The following is a 21,217-nucleotide window of genomic DNA, read 5'->3' on the forward strand; positions in this document are numbered from 1 at the left end:
ACTTACCACTGGGGACTGCCCAAATCAAAGCTCTCTGAATCTTCTGAAGATTCAGAAAGCTTTGAATTGATTCAGACCTTTTAACTGGTCCCCTGATTCAATTCAGATTCAGAGATTTGGGCACCACATAGGACCAAATCTTCTCTGAATTGAATCACCACCTGAAGCTTCACACAGGTCTATTAATTAGAAACTTGAGATTTTATTGTTTTACACAGACTTGCTTATACATAATTTTTATTTCAAGTGTTTCCTCCTGCAGGAGCAAAGGGAGAGAGTATTATTTCAAGACCCAGCACCAAGGGTAAAATGTAATGGAGAAAATGCTGAGCCTTCCATTCCAGTTACAGGCCTTTATATCACCTGAGATAGAGCTGTAACATGGTTAGCTGGTAAATAGTAGTAAAATGTTATCCTCTGTATTGATCAGTCACTGAAGCGGACAAGATGCAATTAGACAACAGGTAATATAGGTTCTCTGCAGCCCTAGAGGTCATCATTTAACTAGTGAACTTTAAAACTATTTGAAAAAATATAAATAAAAGAATGGGAGTGAATGTCCTGTTCTAATTCATAACGCCTTATAGATAGAGTTTGGTCTTATTTTGGTCATGAACATAATTTACTGAGAAAAAGAAAATTAGTTGAAATTAGTCTTGAATTCTCCTGGACTCAATAAATGTGTTTCTGTTCTACTTGGAAACAAGGCGCTAGTGTGTTGTGGTTTTTGTTTTGTTTTTAATCTCTTCCATTTAAAATTTGTATTTTGAAAGAGGGGTGGAATTTGTGAAAAAATTAGTACCGTGAACTGCAGCGCTTTCTGAAACATTGACATTCCTGCACATGCAGTGCCAGCGAACAAACATAAATAAGGCTGAAATTATCTGCTCAAACTGGCAAGCCAAAAATGATTGATAACATAGTTTGATTATTAAAATGACAAATCCTGTACTTCAATTAATTTTTCCCACTGTTAAATAGTAACATCCAAGATTTTTCTATTAATTCATCTTTAAAACCATTTAACAAGTCTCTACAGATGAAGGGAACCAAGTGGGTGAATATATATATAACTTGCATAAACAAAGATGAAATCCAGATGGTAAAGGATGAATGTGGAATATGTTAGAAGCAAAACTATTAAGATATGGATCGACAAGAACAGAAGAGACCTGCTCTTTGCTAAGGGCTACAATCATCTGGATACCAAAGCAGGACGTGGGTTCCACTGCCTGCTGTCCATCCAAAGACATTTTCTGTAGCAACTATGCATCCAGTAACTTCCTCTTACTTACAGTTTGGAAATCAATGCCAGATAATTGCACATTGTCCTGAGGTGCTGGGCTTTTCTGACAGGTCAAGGGATTAAGACGCTGGAGTACATGAACTGACTGCATGACAATGTCTCTGTTTGAGACCGCTCCCTACATAAGAACCATCACACACACGAGTTACATTTATCAGTGGCACAGGGCATGTCAGCACATTGTGGCAGTCAATGGAGGGCAGGGAGGAGTTGGTGATGCAACAAAGCTCCGTGGTGAAAAACAGGACTTTGTCACCAAGGACTATTTCCAAAATATGGACATATGAGCCAAACATGGGATTTGCTATATTCTTAGAAACCCACTCTCAGCTGCTGCCTAACGCTCAAGGTACCTAAATTCCATAAGGCACCTCAGTTTTTTATCTTAAAGTTTCCCAGATGCCTAAATTTCCACTTGTGCACATGCCCAGAAACACTTAAGTCTTGACACAGCTGAGTATTTTTGGCATTTAGTTCATATCTACATTCAAACAGGATCCAGAAACTGGGAATTCCTCCACTTATCTCCCCTAGAGGCTTGATCAAATAAAGCATCTGCAAAGCATGTGTAATGTACAGCAGTAGGATTAGGCCCTGCACAAGAACTGGAGACATCCACCATTTTTGTCAAAACGGCTGGTGATGATGATGCCCCCCACTCATTTGAGTTATTTATTTAATTTCTATGCTGACCCTCCCCACAAAGGCCCAGGGCAGAAGAGAACAGAATAAATTCCAAAACAGGAGAACAAACAGGAGAGCAAAACAGCATAAAAGGCTAGAGTATCAGCATGAAAATGAAAACCCGATAACATCCCTGCCTACTTTTGTTTACATGCCCAAACTGGAAGATTTTACAGAATTTCTTAAAGGTATCTGGGCTCAGGCTCGGTAAACCTCAGATGGAGCTCCAGAGCTAAGCAGCAACTGCTGAGAACAACCTCTCACAAGATTTTACCAAGCGGTCGTGGTGCACTAATGATACTTGAATGAGGTTGCCCTTGGTTGACCTTGGGGATCATGATGTGGCATGAGGAAGAAGGCCAGGGGTGACTGGTGCCACCTTACTCAGGGGGTGGCATGTGCCCCCACAGCAATCAGTCAGCAACCAGGGGAGGGGGCCCCCCCGTGGCCGATCTCATTGACCAAGGGGGGGGGGGGTTCCCCCACAGCCAATATCACCAGCCGGGGGGATTATCTCACCATGGCTGATCTCTGTGCACCCCCTACACATCACCACTGGAGAAGGTAGTCCCTTAGGACTTATGCAGTAGTTCACAATATATAAACTATTAGAGACCATGATGTGGAAGATCTAGGATCCATTCCCTCTTCAACCTGGAAGAGCGAGATCTCACTTCAGTCCCCATCCCAGTGACTGTAAATAATTTATTAAAAAGTAAGCATTAGAGCAGGGACTGGACTCTTTGGGCAAGTCCCCATGAGTGCACACATGCAGTTTGCAGTGCTGCAAAGTGAACATGCTGTACATGCTGGTGGCGCAAACCGCACATTAGCTGTACATGTAGCTAATTAGCAGTGTGGTGAGGGTTTTTTTTGACAAATGGAGATCCCAGTATCAAAAAAACCCACACCAGGGAAAAGTGGGGGGGGGGGCATGGCCTACGTGATGGCAACGCGTGCTGCCCGAAACTGGAGCCTGGCCAGTAAGAGCCATGCTCCAGCTGCTGGCCAGGCTCCGTGCTCTTGGCTTGTTGCTGCTGGAGCCCTGGGAGGCTCCCAAGGAGAAGCCCAGGTGCTGGGCCCAGGCTCTCCAGCCCACCCAGGACAACTTGCCACACACCAGAGTGTGTGTGCAGAGGTGTTCCCTGGGGACAACTAGCAGCAGGACAACTAGCAGGACAAATATGTGCTGCTGCTAGTTGTTCTTAGGGAATGCACATTCCCATTTCTGGGACGCACCCTTTGTCTTTCTTCTACTTGGTCACTTCCCTGACCGTTAGTCTGTGAAGCAATGTTCTCTTCAGAAAGAAGGATTAAGGGCTCCCCACTTCATAACAATATATAAACCTGGCGAATAGGACTTTCTCCTTTAAGGTGGGAGATTTGGGTTTCAATTACTTCTGGGGTTTATTGTTTCCAGGAGTGCTCTAACGGTTGAACTACTAGAGAAAAATACGATGGTATTCCCACTGAGGCCCCTGCATAGACAGAGACACTCCAAAGAAGTTCCAAAAAAGAGTGGGATTCCTAAATCATCTTCTGTATTAGAGAGTCTAGGTATCTAAGAGCAGTGTTTCTCAACCCATGGATCATGACTCAAAAGGGGGTCACAAAAATATATCAAAAGGGTCGCGACCAGATTTTAAAAACAGATTCTTCTTTAAAGGAGAGAAATGTGGGAAACCATGTCTTCTCCCTTGCACGCTGGCAGAGTTCCAGCCTGCAAGGGGCTGCTTGGGCCTTCCCCCCACCATACTCCACACACTGCCCCCTTGTCCCCCACACACAAGGGGGCTGGGGGGCAGTGGGTTGGGCACGAAGGGCACTGGACCAGGACTGGCCATTGATCTTTACAAATGAGTCCTGCTAGAAAAATGTTTGAGAGCTACTTTCTAAGAGAATGAGATACACAAGTCACTTTGTGAATGTAGCCTGTGTGCATTATAGGGTTCTTTGAAAATCCTAAATTGGTTGCTATTTGTTATAAGCAGGTTAATTTGTGAGAAGGCCAATTAGTGAGAAATAAACATAAATTAGGGCTATAAATTTATGGTGTTCTTGGTTTGAGGCTATACATTTATAGTGTTATGGGTTCTGGAAACAGGAATGGGACTGCAGAGCAAAAGAGCTCAGGTAAAATGAGATTAAATAAAAATTCAGTGACAAGAGTCAACATAGAGTAAAGATGTATGATTGTGATTTTTCTACTACTTTAGTATAGATTATATTTTGTGGTAGGGGGATAAATTGCATACTCTTAAAAGTGTTTACTGCAATTTACCGAAATTAAGATGATCTCCCGTAATTCGATTTTATACCTGGAATATGATAAATGTATTATAATTGTCCATGCATAGAATCTAATTAGTTGAAGGTTGTCCTAAACTGCTGTGGTGTAGAGAACAGTTGTAGGAGGCCAGGGACCAGATCCCCACCCATTGCTCCCCTGCTCATCCCCCCCATGCTTGCACCTTCCCCTCATGCCTGCCATTTGCCCCCCCACAGCTTGCCTCTCTGTGCCTGCCCCCTCACTCCCTGCCTCCCCCACCTGCTGTTCCCTCTTGCAGCCCATCCCCACTACCTCCTGCCCCCCATGCCTGCTCCCTCCTGCAGCCTACCTCCCACTCCCTGCCCACCCCCATGCTGACTGGGGTGGGGGGGACCTCTTTTCTTGGATTCAAGTAAATACAGTATTATTTGAAAGGTAATGCAAGAGAGTGGCATAATAATCTAATGGTCAATGGCCACAGAGCAATTACTTGACTACTGGTATACCGTAGTTTATTCTTTAGTGTAGTGTGTACCGGTAGTCTATGAGTCTACTACATATTAGTTTATCATGTGAATGAACTAGCAATGAAAAGATATAATTGTCACAACATAAGTTTAATACATCCCCATGAGCCTTGCATATTTCTCTTCTGGTATAAGCCATGTGAACATTTGGAAGTTGCATGTTAAAAGATTCCTGCTGATTCTGCTACACATGAATTCATGATGGAGACAAACCAGTCCACTGAGTGGAAACCTACTACTCAGTTGACATTGCAGTAAAACTAGGTCTGATTATGAATTCATGCAAGGGACATTTTCAGTCAAGTGCTTAAGCATGTGTTGAACTTCAACGAAAGAAAAGCCCCAGTGGCTTCAGTCAAGATCAGGAGTCCCACTGACTGACTGGGGTGGTTGCCTGGGTGATTTTTGGTAGTTTCTTATGTAGGTAGGGCCTTAGTCACATCGGTCAATAGTTACAAAAAGTATGGTCGGATAGCTTGATCACTTTCTAAGAACTCTTCTTCCCTTTATGAAGTAAATACAAAAACAATCTAAAAGTTGTATTGTCTGAGGCTTATCATGAGCCTCATTTGGATTTTATACTCATATTGTTACTTCAGTAGAATCATCCCTGATTTATAGCCATGTCAACCAGGCTTCTACTACTTCAAATCCTGCCCACAGCACCTAGTCTCTGTAGGACTTTAATTTTGCACCAGTGAAATTAATGCAAGTTTTCCGTTTAATTCAATAGAAACAGAGATCAAGGCCTAAATATGCTAAATACTGGGGACTCTGTAATTGAAAGAAGAAACCACCTTTCTCTCACACAAAGGGACCAGAGCATTCTACATCCATTATTGTATCCCATGGGCTGGAGATGCCTCTCTGAGATGGTTCTCTGCATTTCTGAGTGAGGAAACAGGAAACAGCGGGCACAACTATATGAGACTGCGTGCAGTAACCGAAAAATAGCACAACACTAACAGCGTAAGTGACGCTACCGTGCAGTCCTGTCACTTAAAAGGCATTCACTGGCGCTACTGTGCAATAACTCTGGTTACTGCACATTTATTTAGTGCTTGCTTATACAACTACTGTGCAGTAACATCTCACGTAGACATGCCCAGCCTCACACAAAAGTAGCTACTATTAAAAGCCCCTCTGCATGGCCATGTTGGGTAACTTTATGAAGCCACACTTTACATGCCATAGGTCACCTCTCTGCTATGCATAGCTTTCTGATGTCCAATCCATCCCATCTACTCTTAGAAACTGCAGTGATTTTTCTGTATTGGTTGAGGGTCTTTGTGTCCAGAAGTATAAAATATGTGTATGCATACAATAACGGTATGGATGGCCATACTACCCATTTATTTGAAATAATTCTAGTGGCAATGAACCTGATCAACAGAAGAGGAATGGGCTGTCAGTTCTTTTAATACTGTTGGCATATTTTTTGGAAATAATGCAGTCTCTGCTTCCGTTTGTCCGTATAATTTAGCATGACTCACAACCAGAAGTCAAAACTGTCTTGATGAAAAGAAAAGACTGTGCTGGTAACAAGATTACAAATGCCAAAACACATTTTGTATACAGAAGGCTGACAAAAAAAGACAATTTGCAGAGGTTTCAGTAAGTGCATCATTAAATCATCCTTGGCTCTTTCTCAAATGTGTTTTTTAAAAAAATGCTTCTCTAAGCAAAAATGTAAACATTTGAAACATTGAAGGTGACTTTCTTGGAACAATAGCACTTTCTCCATCAAGGAAGTATATTTTACTAATTGATTAATGCCAGACCACATAGAATTAAGTGAAATCCTCAAGATCTGCTCTTTTTTTTTTTTATAGTCCAATTTGGTCACCAGTTTATTTGTAGGCGTGAAAGTATTTTGGCAGCTTTCTTGGCCAGATAGGCTGTGGCATGTGACTTTTTGGTCTGTTATATAAAGGTCCTTCTCTATCGTATTTTAGATGTGGTGCTTTGTAGCTCAGTCAGAACATTAAGTGACTGACTATAGTGCTTTTTGCAGTGTCACGAGAACTGAAAAGGGCACATATCATACTCTATTATGCACAACTTCCTTGGCTTTCTTAAAGGATAGAGCTGTTGGAAGTTTCATTGGCCCCAAGAACACTATCCTTTGTCAATATGTATAATAGGTTTCGCCCTGCCTATGTAACAGGTCATATACTTTTCTGACTGCAGCTCCTTCCTACATTGGACAAACATGATACTGAGCAAGGAACATGCATGTCATGAAAATGCCCATTTTGAAGTACTGCCCATACTCTCTTGGTTAAATCATTGCAAAGCTACCAGTATGCTTTTGTTCATGGTTCAGAAAACCTAGTTTTCATTACAGGAAACCAATACAAACATCAGCAATATTCCTATCAAAGAAATTAGTCCTCTTGTGAAAGCACATTAAGTAAATTTTTTGTGTGGCTGAATAACAGTGTCATATAATAGATCTGGGTTTCATGCCAAACAAATATATGCATCTTTAAATGCTTTCCCCTTGTGGCTTTGTTGAAATCATCCCCCAGCATGGATTAAATTCCATACCAAACTTTTAAGCTGGCTGCCCTTATTGTTTAAGGTTTTGAAACAGGACAAATAGAGTTGCTTGAGAACTTCACATCAAAACACTTGATGGAAAAATTTCTAGCTAGTTAAAGAAATTTGCAAATGAGCTTTTTTATTTTCTCAACAGTTTTCATCCAAAAATGAAAAAGATTTTGGTACTCTCCCATCTCTTGCCTCCTCTAAAACCATGCTGTACCTTTTTTCATTCCATTTTATCTATAGAAATAAGCAAAAAGAAGAGGGGAAAAGGAGAGGATGGTGGGGTCAGAAATAGAAAATGTTTTTCCTTTTCCCAATGTGAAAGAAATACACAAATCATTCTTTTTAAATTTTTCTTTTTTGTTTTCCAGAATATGCTTCCCATTTTTCAAGCAGGTCTGACAAGTTGCATACTTCTTTTATGCGGTTAGAATGTGGAGACAGTAGCTTCCAACAGTTATATATTTAACTAAACATATTTAATAGGATACTGTAACATCAAGCATCACATTCCTTTATAACCTCCTCCCAATACCCCTGCTACCTAGAAGCCAGTGGGCCAATGTAGACTAACAAAGGTTTAAATCACATCTTCAAGTGCTCGTTCTTTTTTATGTAAATTGTTGTCATTGCACTTTTTACTTCTTAGGCTACTTCTCAACAAGTATCCTTTAAAATTATATGCCCCAAATCATATATCCAAATTGAATACCTACATTTCTACACACCAAAATGCTCAGAATAGCGTAAGTAGGTAATGCCTGAGCAAATCTTACTATATCGTCTGATAGTGAGGCACTAAATATGAACCCCAAACTGCATACTCAAAATCAATTTGGCAACCAGATCAAGAGACTAGATTGGGAACATTTGTTTACCTGAAAAACTTTGCTCTAAAGTCACCTTCTATATTGCTCATCAAGAAAATAAAAATGTTGATTTTTTTTCTTCTTGAAGAAAGAAGCTGCAAACATATCCCTGGAGCACAGGGGAGAGGGGGATGTCGGGGGGAGATTTTTGTGGTGGAGTGGAGCAGCCCCCAACACACAAGCCTTTGATTGGCCAAGGGGTCTCAGAAGTCCCACCTCTCCCTGGAGATTGACAGATGGCCATCTGTCAATCTCCAGGTTGGGGCAGGAGGGTCCCTTCATGCCTGTGATTGACTGAGGGGTCCTGGAAGTCTTGCCCGTCCTCAGACAATGACAGGTGGCCATCTGCCAACCTCCGGAGAGGGACAGGACTTTTGGGGCCTCTCAGCCAATCAGAGGCATGGAGGACTCATCATGCTTCCCCATGAAAATGGCACTGGATGCTGCACTGGGACTGCAAAATATGGAGACAGTCTCTGTGAATTAGGTAGGTCCCTAATCATGAGTGGCTGACCACTAGGAAGAGGTTATTGCATGTTACAGTTAATATAGTTCCCAATGAACTAGCTCAACAATATTCTCCATTGGGTCATAATCAGATATAATCAAAATTAGGTAGTCATTTTAGGCTGTTTGACACAAGAGCAGCCTTCTGACTTGCTGTTAATGTTACATTGCCCATTTCTTTAAATGCAGAGGTCTAACTCCTTGTTTTCTTTGTACCCATTATGTTTCATAACAGCAGTAAGATGTTTCAAGTTGCACATTTCAAGGGTGTTATTGTGCTCCTTGTTTAATTAAAATTATTACATTATTGGCTTCCTAATTTATTAGCACAGTTTGAGTGGTATTATAATACTACTGCTTCCATTTGTTATTTCTTTTGATAATCAGTTAGCTAAAAGTAGAATATGTTCTGAAACTGAAATGCTGTACCTCTTATCTCACTGGAAAATAAATATTTTCCTCTTACACAGCCAAACTAGTCTCTCATGTACAAGGATATTCATCTTCATTAGGGAATTCCCCATTGTTCCTCTGAGCGCTTGAGCCTGATGTACTTCTGCAGTGATCGTGGGACAGTATTTACAAGGCCTACCTGTCCTACATGTTCAGGTGTATTGTGCTAAGCATCTTCCACAGCAGTGCACAAAGTTGGAGAATTTATGTTGTATGAAGTCAATGCAGAGATAACGACTGAGTGGAGCGGAGCAACAAGACAACAGATACCCTTTGAGGGGACTGCAGTTGCTGCAAAGGTTCTCCGATACAATACTGGATGCAAAGCAGCTATGTCTCCCCATGAATGTGGAACTTCCCAGGAACACCTAGCATTAGTTGTTCAGTAAGTTATAATCTTGTCTTCTGAGTCAGTATTGAGCAGTGCTGCACTAGAATTACAAAGTCTAGATCTGGAACTGAGTTTCTCCAAAGTTTGAGGTGATAGGGATCTGGTATTTCAGTGTGAGGCACAACTAAGTCAGGGTCTCAACTTAATGCTAAGAGCCTGGGGGAAATATTAGTCTTTTTGGGTGAAATATAAACGTGGGGTCCTGTGTCCTAACCATTAAAGACCTTATGGCAGAGGTATAATTGGGCAGTTCTGTGTCTGGGGTGGTGGCAGCGCAACATCTATTTTTGCACCGTCCACCCTGAGAGTCCACACCCAGGGCTTGTTCCTCAGTTGTCCCACCTTAGGTACACTATTGCCTCATGGTACCTTTTTAAAGAAGCATTTTTAACAAAGAAAATCATGAGCCAGATGATAGATGCTCGAGGAAATAATCGGTGCTTGTGAAGTAGGATTTTCAGGGACAAAAGTGACACAGAACCAGTAGCATAATCTTGGGGGAGGAGAAGGAAGGGCAAGGGAGCGAGGAGAGGTGAGCAGGGCACCACCTTAGGCACTGATTAATTGGCAGTACCAGAATGGCAACCCCACGGTAGCACACTCTGCCACCATTGCTACCACAACCCATTTTCAGGCACTTAACAGCAGTCTGCACTGCTGGCAAAATTGTGGCAGTCCCTGTAGAGGGAGGTAAGTGCTTGCTTCCTTCCTGCCACCCGTGCTGCCCAGAGTGCCAAAATTTCAAGTTATGCCTCTCAATAGTACAATGAGGATGATTAACTAGAACCTTGAAGACTGTAAATATCAAGTTAGAGCCAAAATCCAGAGATCTATAGCTTAGAAATAGGAAGCAAAATGACTTAGAAGGGCAAAAGGAGACTTGGAAAAGCATAAGCCTTAGACAGGGACCATGAGTATTGTTCTCATTGTCCACATGAAGATAGTTGTTTGACTTGAGGAAGGAAATCTATTACATTTTATTTTAAAGACATCACATACATTTTATATTCTGCTCGTGGAAGATTAATTTTCAGTTAATCATTTAGAATTAATTTAATATGAATCTCAATATTAAAGAGAATGATGTGAAATTAAAAGTTAATTTTAAACAAAGCAATAGTAAAAAAATTATAACAGAAGTAATGAAAAGAAATAACATTAGTTTTCATAAGTCCAACAGTCAAATTTTTAAGTTCTAAAGATGCATATAAGAAATAGCATAATGTTTTTCATCTCTGCTGGTACCCCATGAAAGAGCCACACAGAAATATAAAACTAACTCAAAGTGTCATCTCTAAAATTGGAGAGACATTTTTTTTTTCTTTTAATCATCTTTGTAACCATTTTAGGCAAAGGTTAAAATAGTAAAGAGGAGTATACCTCCTCAGCTTGCAGTTGTAGGGAAGCAGTTAGAAAGGCCAAAGCTACCATGGAGCTGAGGATGGCATTCCAAGTTAAGGATAACAAAAAATTGTTTTTCAGATATATAGGGAGTAAAACAAAGGCCCATGGCAGTATAGGACCACTAGTGAATGGGCAAAAGCAATTGGTGACAGATGGGGGCACAAGGCTGAACTCCTCAAGGAGTTCTTTGCCTCCATGTTCCTAAATGAGGAGCAAGACAAGTCTCACAATGGGATTGCAGAGAGGCAACAGCAGGGCACCAGACTGCCAAGCGTTGACCCTGAGATGTTGCAGAGTCACTTGGAAGGACTGGATGCGTTTGAGTCAGCAGGCCCGGATGAGCTTCATCTGAGGGTACTGAAGGCACTGGCTGATGTCATTGCACAGCCACTGGCAAGAATATTTGAGCACTCATGGTGCATGGGCCAGGTCCTGGAGGACTGGAAAAAGGCCAATGTGGTCCCTATTTTCAAGAAGGGGAGGAAGGAGGATCCAGGCAATTATAGGCCAGTCAGTCTCACCTCCATCCTTGGTAAAGTCTTTGAAAAGATTATTAAGGTTCATATATGTGAGAGCCCAGCAGGAAAAATTATGCTGAGGGGAAACCAACACGGGTTTGTAGCAGGTAGACCATGCCTGACTAATCTAGTCTCTTTTTATGACCAGGCTACAAAACACCAGGATGCAGGAGTAGGGGTAGATATTATTTACTTAGACTTTAGGAAGGCCTTCAATATGGTATCCCACCCCATACTGGTGAACAAATTAAGAGGCTGTGACTTGGATGATAACACAGTCCGGTGGGTGGCAAATTGGCTAGAGGGTCATACCCAGAGAGTGGTGGTGGACGGGTCGGTATCGACCTGGAAGGACGTGGGTAGTGGGGTCCTGCAGGGCTCGGTCCTTGGACTGATACTCTTCAACATCTTCATCAGTGACTTGGACAAGGGAGTGAAGTGTACTCTGTCCAAGTTTGTGGATCATACAAAACTGTGGGGAGAAGTGGACGCACTGGAGGGCAGGGAAGAACTACAGGCAGACCTGGACAGGTTGGACAAATGGGCAGAAAACAACGGAATGTGATTTAACAAGGAAAAATGCAAAGTGCTGCACCTGGGGAGGAAAAATGTCCAGCACACCTACTGCCTAGGAACTGACCTGCTTGGTAGCACAGAAGCAGAAAGGGATCTTGGAGTCCTAGTGGACTCCAAGGTGAACATGAGTTGTCAGTGTGATGAAGTCATCAGCAAAACTAACTGCACTTTATCATGCATCAGCAGATGCATGACAAACAGAACCAAGGAGGTGATATGTCCCCTCTACCAGGCACTGATCAGACTGCAGTTGGAATACTGCGTCCAGTTTTGGGTGCCACACTTTAAGAGGGATGTGGATAACCTGGAGAGGGTCCAGAGAAGGGCCACTCGTACGGTTAAGGGCTTGCAGGCCAAGCCTTATGAGGAGAGACTAGGGCACCTGGACCTCTTCAGCCTCCGCAAGAGAAGGTTGAGAGGCGACCTTGTGGCTTCTTATAAATTCATTATGGGGGCGCAGAAGGAAATTGGTGAGGCTCTACTCACCAACGATCCCCTGGGGGTTACAAGAAATAATGGCCATAAGCTAGCAGAGAGCAGATTTAGACTGGACATTAGGAAGAACTTCTTCACAGTTAGAATGGCCAAAATCTGGAATGGGCTCCCAAGGGAGGTGATGCTCTCCCCTACCCTGGGGGTCTTGAAGAGGAGGTTAGAAAGGCATCTGGCTGGGGTCGTCTGAACCCAGAACCCTTTCCTGCCTATGCAAGGGGTCAGACTCGATGATCTATTGAGGTCCCTTCCCACCCTAACATCTATGAATCTATAAAATAATTCAGTCAAAAGTGTCCAAAAAACTCACCTACTATAATTATTTTTTCTTTTATCATTGCATCATTTAAATGTTGCCATGAAAACAACAATTTTTATGAGAGTTATATGTGTATATATATACACACACATGCATAAAGCTAGTATATAGAAATATACATATTTAGACAACCCCCATTATTTTCTTATATACCACATGCCCTCAGATAAGATGCTCCTTTTGTTTTGGAAAGGCAGAAAGAAAAAAAAGAACTATTCACATGGGATTCTGACTGCATAGACAAATACTTACCAAAAAACTACTACCAATTAAGCAGGCTATGAGAGGATTTAAGTTAACTGTGAAATGAAGACTGTATTCCCCTCTCCCTCCTTGATGCCATGGAGAAAAGGACACGTAGGACAGCCATTGCACTTCCTTATAGAGCACTATTACTGTGTCAGTATGTTTCAATTCCAGCACATAAATCAGCTTCCCTGATTAAGATGTGCACCCCAATTTTGGAGAGTTGATTTTTGGGGGAAAGTTGTATATAGTATGCTAGTAAATATGGTACGTATAAACTTTCTTTCTTCAAGCCCCACTTCCTCTGAGAATCTAAAGGTTACAACACTTAGCTGTTACAATTTATTTCTATAGTTTAGTATCACAGAAAGGCCTGAACCAAGCATAGGGACTTCCATGTGCTATTCACTGAATAAATATAGAATAGAAGACAGTCCTTGTCTTAAAGAGCTTAGACTATACAAAGCAAATCATGCAGACAAGTATACAGCAAAACAACTTGTGAAAAATCCAGTATCATTTCCTCTTGCACATTCAAGTAATAATTTCATAGAGAGGAGCTGGACTAGAACACCCTTGAGATTCCTTCTAACCCTATAACTCTTGGCAAGTGGTCCACATGTACGTCAGGACACACAGGTTTGGAATCAGGGACTAGATCCCGATGGCACCATTATTACTTGCCAGTGGCAAGTTGAAAACCGGGTGCCTGCAGCCCAGCTGAACATAATCAGTCCTGGGACCACAACCAGCAATTAGCTGGTTTTTTTAGTCCCAGCTCCAGAAACACACCAGAGCTGGTTCCAGACTCCTGCACGTTTCCAGAGCTGTGACTGACTGGGACTGTAGGTCCCACCCCTGTGATCACACTGGGGCCAATTCCAGACTCCTGTACAGTCCCAGACCTGATCGTCAGTCCCAGCTCTGAGACTTCACCAGAGCCTTGAGCTGGCTGTGGTTACACTGCCACATGTTTAATTGAAAGTACAATGGAAACGAGCCACAAAAATCTTAACACATTTTTTGCAGAAAATTTTGTGGCTGTTTTCACATTTTGTTGTGCCATTCATTTTTTGAACATGTGACAGGTTACTATTTATGGTGTGATTAACAGGCTAATTGCATCTTAACTGTAATGCCTGCCAGGCGATTAACCTCTTTCTATTCTGGAATAAGCTATGTGAAAATTATGCAGTGATGTAAGGACCCCAACCTGAAAAAAATCTAGGACTGGAATGGTTTTCTCTCTCTCGCTCGCTCTCTCTCTCTCTCTCTCTATATATATATATATATGCTCTTATATTAATATAAACCCAGTTTCCTAAAAGGTTACATATTAACACCATCCTGACCCCTCTCACACACCATGGCCACAAAGCAACCTGCAGAGGGGAAAAAAAAGAAGTCAGCGTCTCTGTTTTGAACCCTCCCACAGCAACAGTGAATCCATTCCCTTTGTTTATTAAGTGCGAAAAGAGTCTGAGAAAACAGCCCCTACAGACCCAGAAGCTAAAGCAAATAGAAAGGCAAAAAATGTATTCTTAAAACAAACAAACAAAGAAAACCCACTGAGCTTAAGACACTCTCAATCTGTGCAGAGTCTAAATTAGGATTTTTGAACGATCAGTTGACAATACCAGAAGCACAAACTAGATTGTTGAACTTTTTTCTAATTTTCAACAATCCACCAGTTGGATGAATTCTGATGATCTGATTCAAGTTGAGGAGTGCTGTACTCTGCAGCATTTCTATTGACCTATGGGAATTTCATGTGGATCAATGGTGTTTTCAGACCCTAAACAATGGTATCAGAATCTGTCCAAATCCTGGTAGCTTAGGTCCAGCAGTATTTTTTTTAATGTTTTCACATTGAGGTTGCCAGCATCCTTTAATTAAGTTGGAGTTTTGCCTTTCATCACAAACTGCAAATTGATTATCCAACATCAAGATGCCTGTCACCAAGTAATGTAGTCAGGAGCAATAAGAAATCATGCTAAGTAAGCTGTTGATGCTTTATGGATGAGAGACTCTCTAGAAACAGTTTGGGCCAAATAATCTAATCTGTATTTAGAAAGGAGTTATTAAGGAATTTGATTAGAAATGTATCATCATCCAAGCCAAAGAGGATGACTTCTATATTTTTAGAGCAGCATTTTGAACATGTTTGAGAATTATTTTGAAAACAGCTCGAGGGAATCAAAGCAAGAGCTCACCAGTGGCACTGGTGAAGATATTAGCAGTAGGAATATAAGTGAAAGGATAGAATATAGAAATTATTTTACAAGCAGCAGGAAAATATTTTGGGGTCCAACTTAAAGTCAATTCCAGTCCCATTGTTCTGCTTTGGTTATATAAAACTGCTGTGAGCTCTGGTTATTAAAAAGCCAGTTATATCCTTATTTGTATCGTCAGAGTGGTGCATAGCAAATGAAGTTTAACAGTAAGACAAGCTTCTGGTTCTCCTAATTTTTAATGTTTTGTTTGGATTTAAAATAATGAAAGATACCTATACACAGTCATGGCTCCATGCTTTTTCAAGATTACCAAAAAACTCACCCTTCTACCAAGAAGCTAATAATCAAGTATTAACCCTTCTTTCCTGATGTACATGCACACATAGGATTATCTTTCCTTTCCTACACTGCAATTCAAAAGTCCCGTAAAACAAATGGGCCCTCTGCATAATACCTAGAAAATTAGCTGATCCCAGCTATTTTGGCTGACGGGCAGGACAGCATTTTAGGATTCTGAAGACTTTACAGGGTGAATGCCTCACCATTCACATCTCTGCCTGCTATATTATCAAGGCTGGAGTCCAGCATTGACACCTCCACTGACCACAGCTCTGATAGTATATTAGGCAGGTGAAAGAGAAGCAGGCTCTTAAATAGGGTATTAAATGTAATAGATCATTGGACAGAGTCAATCTGATGTAATGTTTGCTTTTAAAATTTAACTAAAGTCAATGTTAAGCATCATAGTTAATTAACTAAGTTATCCCAGCAGGCGCAAAGCTTTCTCTTGTGTGTGGATGACTTCTATCTGACACAGGAAGTCTACGGGCCGACGAGAGGTAAAGCGCTGCTCGACCTGATTCTAGCAACTGGAGACGACTTAATCAGTGACCTAATGATTGAAGGGAAGCTGGGTGACAGTGACCAGGACCTGATCAACTTCACCATCCGCCGTAAAGCTGGCAAGTCAGTCAGCAATACAAAAGTCCTCAACTTCAGGAAAGCTGACTTTGACAAGCTCAGGAGGCTTGTCAGTGAGGCCCTAAAGGGCCACAACCCAAAGGGGAGAGGAGTTCAAGACAAGTGGTTGCTCCTCAAGGGAGAAATCCTGAATGTGCAAGCAAAGTCCATCCCATCTCGGAGGAAAGGCAGCAAAAGGGCACAGCAGCCCCCTTGGCTCTCCAAGGAACTGGCGGACCTCCTGCATCTTAAAAAGAAGACCGACAAAGGATGGAGGATGGGATTCACCACCAAGGAGGAATACTCTGCACAGGTCCGGACCTGCAGGGAGCAAACCAGGAAAGCCAAGGCTGTGATGGAACTCCAGCTAGGCACAAATATCAACGACAATAAAAAGTCCTTTTTTAGATATGTGGGGAGCTAGAGGAAAAGCAAGGGCAACATTGGACCACTGCAAAAACAAATGGGACAACTGACAACTGATGCCCATGAAAAAACAAACCTGCTAAATGGGAACTTTGCGTCAGTTTTTCACTACTCCCATGGGACGCCCCTGCCCACTGCGGGACAGGGAGGCCAGGTGAGGGAGATTCCTTACCATCCATCAAAGCTGACCTTGTGAAGGAACCCCTTGGCAGGCTGGATACCTTCAAGTCAGCCAGCCCTGACAGTTTATACCCAAGGGTATTTAAAGACCTGGCAGGCATCATAGCTCAGCCCCTGGCATGGATCTTTGAGAACTCCTAGTGCTCTGGTGAAGTGCCCGATGATTGGAAGAAGACCAACGCGATGCCTATCTTCAAGAAAGGGAGGAAAGTGGATCTGGCAAACTGCAAACCCTGACCTCTATCCTGGGGAAAGTCTTGGAAAAGATTATCAAAGAGGCCATCCTATACAGGCCAGCTGATGGCAATATCCTAAGGGATACCCAGTATGGGTTTGTTGCAGGTAGGTCTTGCTTAACCAATCTCATTTCCTTTTACAACCAGGTGACCTATCACCTGGAGAAGGGAGAAGATATTGATGTCATATATCTTGACTATAAAAAAGCCTTTGATATAGTATCCCATGACCATCTCTTGGCAAAACTGGCTTACTGCAGCCTCAGCCTCACCACGATCCACTGGCTAGGGAATTGGCTCTGCAGTAGGACCCAGAGGGTGGTGGTTGACAGAAGTCAATCGTTGTGGTGCCCTGTGACCAGTGGGGTCCCTCAAGGCTCCGTCCTAGGCCCTTTACTTTTTAATGTCTTCATTAATGATGCGGACATTGGTATCAGAAACAGGCTGGTCAGGTTTGCTGATGACACCAAACTTTGTGGTAAACCATCCATACCTGAGGACAGGAGTCTAATTCGGGCAGATCTTGACAGGTTCATGAAATGGGCAGATGCAAACCTGATGGTGTTAAACACCAAAAACTGCAAGGTTCTTCACCTTGGGAGGAAAAACCTGCAGCATGCTTATAGGCTTGGCAGTGTTACGCTGGCTAGCACCATGGATAAAAGGGACTTGGGGGTTATGATTGACCACAAGATGAACATGAGCCTTCAATGTGCTGCTGCAGCTGATAAAGAGAGCAAAACACTGGCTTGCATCCATAGATGCTTCTCAAGCACATTTCAGGATGTCATTCTCCCATTGTACTCAGCCTTGGTGAGGCCGCAGATGGAGTACTGCATCCAGTTTTGGGCTCCACGATTCAAAAATGATGTGGAGAAGCTTGAAAGAGGGCAGAGGAGAGTCACGTGCATGATCAGAGGTCAGGAAAACAGACCTTATGATGAGAGGCTGAGAGCAATGGGACTCTTCAGCCTGGAAAAGCGCAGGCTCAGGGGTGATCTGATGGCCACCTATAAGTTTATTAGGGGTTTTCACCAGGACCTGGGGGAACGTCTGTTCACCAGAGCACCCCAAGGAATGACAAGGTCAAACGGTCACAAACCCCGCTGTGACCATTTCAGGCTGGACATAGGGAAGAACTTCTTTATTGTCCAAGCCCCCAAGGTTTGGAATAGGCTGCCGCCGGAGGTGGTTCAAGCACCCACTTTGAATGCCTTCAAGAGACATTTGGATGTTTATCTTGCTGGGATCCTATGATCCCTGCTGACTTCCTGCCCTGGGCAGGGGGCTGGACTCAATGATCCTCCAGGGTCCCTTCCAGCCCAAGTGTCTATGAAATCTATGAAATCAATGAAAATAATTAATTAAATTGATTGATTAATTAATTAATTCACAGAACCTTAGAAATCTTAGAGCTAAGAGAGACCCTGGGAGATCATTTAGTACGTCTCTGTGCTCTGAGGCAGGATCAAATGTAAATGGATTATCCCAGACAGATGCTTGTTCAATCCATTCTTAAAAATCTCCAGTGATGGCTCGTACCCTCCTGCTGTTGCCCTTTTCTGTTCTTATAAACGTCCTTGCTCTCCCTCTGGACTGTCCCCAGTTTGTCAGCATCCTCCTTAAAGTCTGGTGCCCAAAACTGGACTTTTCCAGTGCCTAGAATAATTACTTCCCAAGTCTTACATAAGACACTCCTATTAATATATTCCAAAACGTGATTTGCCTTTCTGCAATGTTGACTCGTATTTAGTTTGTGAACGACTGTAACCCCCAGATCCTCCCTTTTGCGTTTGTGCACAAAATGAACACTTGGTATATATGTTTTTCACTCGCCTGGCTTATAAATAAATAAAGTCAGTCCCCCACCCCATCTGCCAGAAAAGGAAAGGGAGAGGGATATTAGATTTTGGGCGGAGAGCTTTTATTTCAAGTTTCATCCCAAAGCTAATTTTTATGGCTGCATTATAAACCCCTGAAATTGCTGTTCATAATGGAAACACTGGCAGACCCTGAACGGCGCCGCTGTAATACAGAATGAAGCTTTAAGTTTTTCCACTTTTAGACCTGGAATAAAACTAAATTACAACACTTTCCTTACAGGCATTTAATTTTCCCTCCAGTAATTTTTGCTGGATCCGCTCAGTGTTTCCTGACTTCCTGTGTTGCCATTGGACGTTTTCCTATTGACTAGTCTTGTTCAATCAATAGATTTACCAAAGGCAACACTCAGACAAAGCATTAGTCGGAGGAGCTGGGAGATGGAAATGTAATGCTGGCCTAGGAGAGGTTACAGCATTACTAAATATGGGAGAAATTTACAGCAAATGAGCCTAAAGCTCACTACATTGGCACTTTTGGAACCAATAAAATGGTGAGGGATTCCATTGCTTTGTACTCCACAATTTAAGCATTCTTCCAAACTCTACCCATGCCAACTAAGAGAGAGGAAGCAGAGACACTTTCTTAAGAGGTGGCAAAGGTATTAACTAAAGAGGGAACATAATCTCTGTAACCCTTCTCTTCTTTTCCCAAGTCATGAGAAACAGAACATCAATACAGTTGTTCATTTTGTGCAATAGGCTGCAAGATTCCATCCAGTAGTAATTTTGTCTTGAAATGGATGTTCAAGCAAAGGCCGCTAGAAGTCAGCAAGTGGACAGGGCTTGTTCTGGAAGCATTCCTGGAGTCATTTTTCGTACTGGCACAGGATGCAGGAAGACAAAGATCAACATGTGGTTTATTTATAGCCATTCTGTAAATGACTTCATTGCAAATGATCTGTTTAGCTACTTTGCTCCTTAGGGCAAAGATGCAATACCACTCAGTCTTAACTGTTTCATAATGTTGTACATCTAAGTACTCACGGGTACTCAAGGGATTCAGGGGCATAACAAAATAGATTGTGGTCTAGTGAGTCTGGCTTCAGAGTCAGGGTCACCTTGGCTGCTCATCTGTACCCTGACACTAGCTTTCTCTAGGCTTAACTTGCTTTGCTTCTCTGTGTTAGTTCCTAGCATGTAAATTCCTGTGAAGATGCAAAGCTTTTATTATTATTACAGCTACGTATATCTAAGTTGTTTCCTAGTTTACATAACAGAAAACAATGGTTTTGTCTTTTTCCTAACTGGTGAAATTTCAGACTTAGCAGATTCTCCCACCTATATCTTATTGAATAAATATTTACTCTACTCCTACCTTACTGAAGTCAACATGACTAATTGCAGAATAAGTTGCTGATAATAGCGATTAAGGGTGACAGACAGACACGGAGTCATCTTTATTAGAATGCATGTATTTCACTGGGCAGTTACTCAATAAAATAATACATTTGCTTGTGGGTGGCAGGGGGCAATCAGGCTACCTGCACTGGCCAGACCAGCAGGTTGGGGGAGCACCCACATGTCTCCCAGCATGCCACAGACTGCCGTGGGCAGCTGAGTGCAGCTGACTGAGGGTCAGCTCTATCTGGCTGCCAGGCACACAGTCCCAACGCCCTGCTATCACCATGTGCCCAGTCCTAGGCTTCCAGGAAAGCCCCAGAGTGGTTCACCATTGCATGTGTCCCCCCACTGCTACCCCCAGTTGGGCTATTGAGTGTACCATGGTGACTGGCTCTGGGCCTCTCCTAGAAGCCTTGGGCCCTAGCAGAGGGCAGAGAAGGGTCTATGGTGATGACATGGGGTTGGAGGCATGTACCCAGCAGGTAATCAGGGGTGGCCTGGGCACTTTGTAGAAGGAAGGATTGGGCCCCTTGGCTCTTGCTGGTGCCAAGCCCAAAGGGATGTGATCTGTCCTTCTGCAAAGTGCCCTTGACCCCATTGCCTGGTGTGAGCCTCCTTCCTCCTCCCTACCCCTCCCCCCACTGCCAATGCCTGCCTGCATCTGTGCCGGCTCTGATCTATGATAGCCTAGAGCAGCCAAGTACTTAGTGAGAGCTGGTGTGTTTTCCTGTGAGGCGGGAATTAGCAGGGAGACCACAAAGGTGCCTGAGATGGCAGCAGACACCAACCTAACATAAATCGATAGGGGATCTGGTACAGAAGCTGGATAAACCAGTCTAACCTAAA

At 42.7% G+C, this 21,217-nt stretch overlaps 1 long non-coding RNA gene across 1 annotated transcript in view; it reads left to right on the forward strand.

The window, feature by feature from the left end:
* The window catches only part of LOC109319739, a 5,523-nt gene extending 4,816 nt beyond the window's left edge, over positions 1-707 (forward strand). The window contains exon 2 of the long non-coding RNA XR_002103610.1: positions 263-707. This is a non-coding gene — a long non-coding RNA (uncharacterized LOC109319739). The remainder of the gene's footprint in view (positions 1-262) is intronic.
* The last annotated feature ends 20,510 nt before the right edge of the window (positions 708-21,217 follow it).

This window comes from Crocodylus porosus, unplaced genomic scaffold (assembly GCF_001723895.1).
Source record: "Crocodylus porosus isolate Cpor-Errol unplaced genomic scaffold, CroPor_comp1, whole genome shotgun sequence".
NCBI classification, from domain to species: domain Eukaryota; kingdom Metazoa; phylum Chordata; order Crocodylia; family Crocodylidae; genus Crocodylus; species Crocodylus porosus.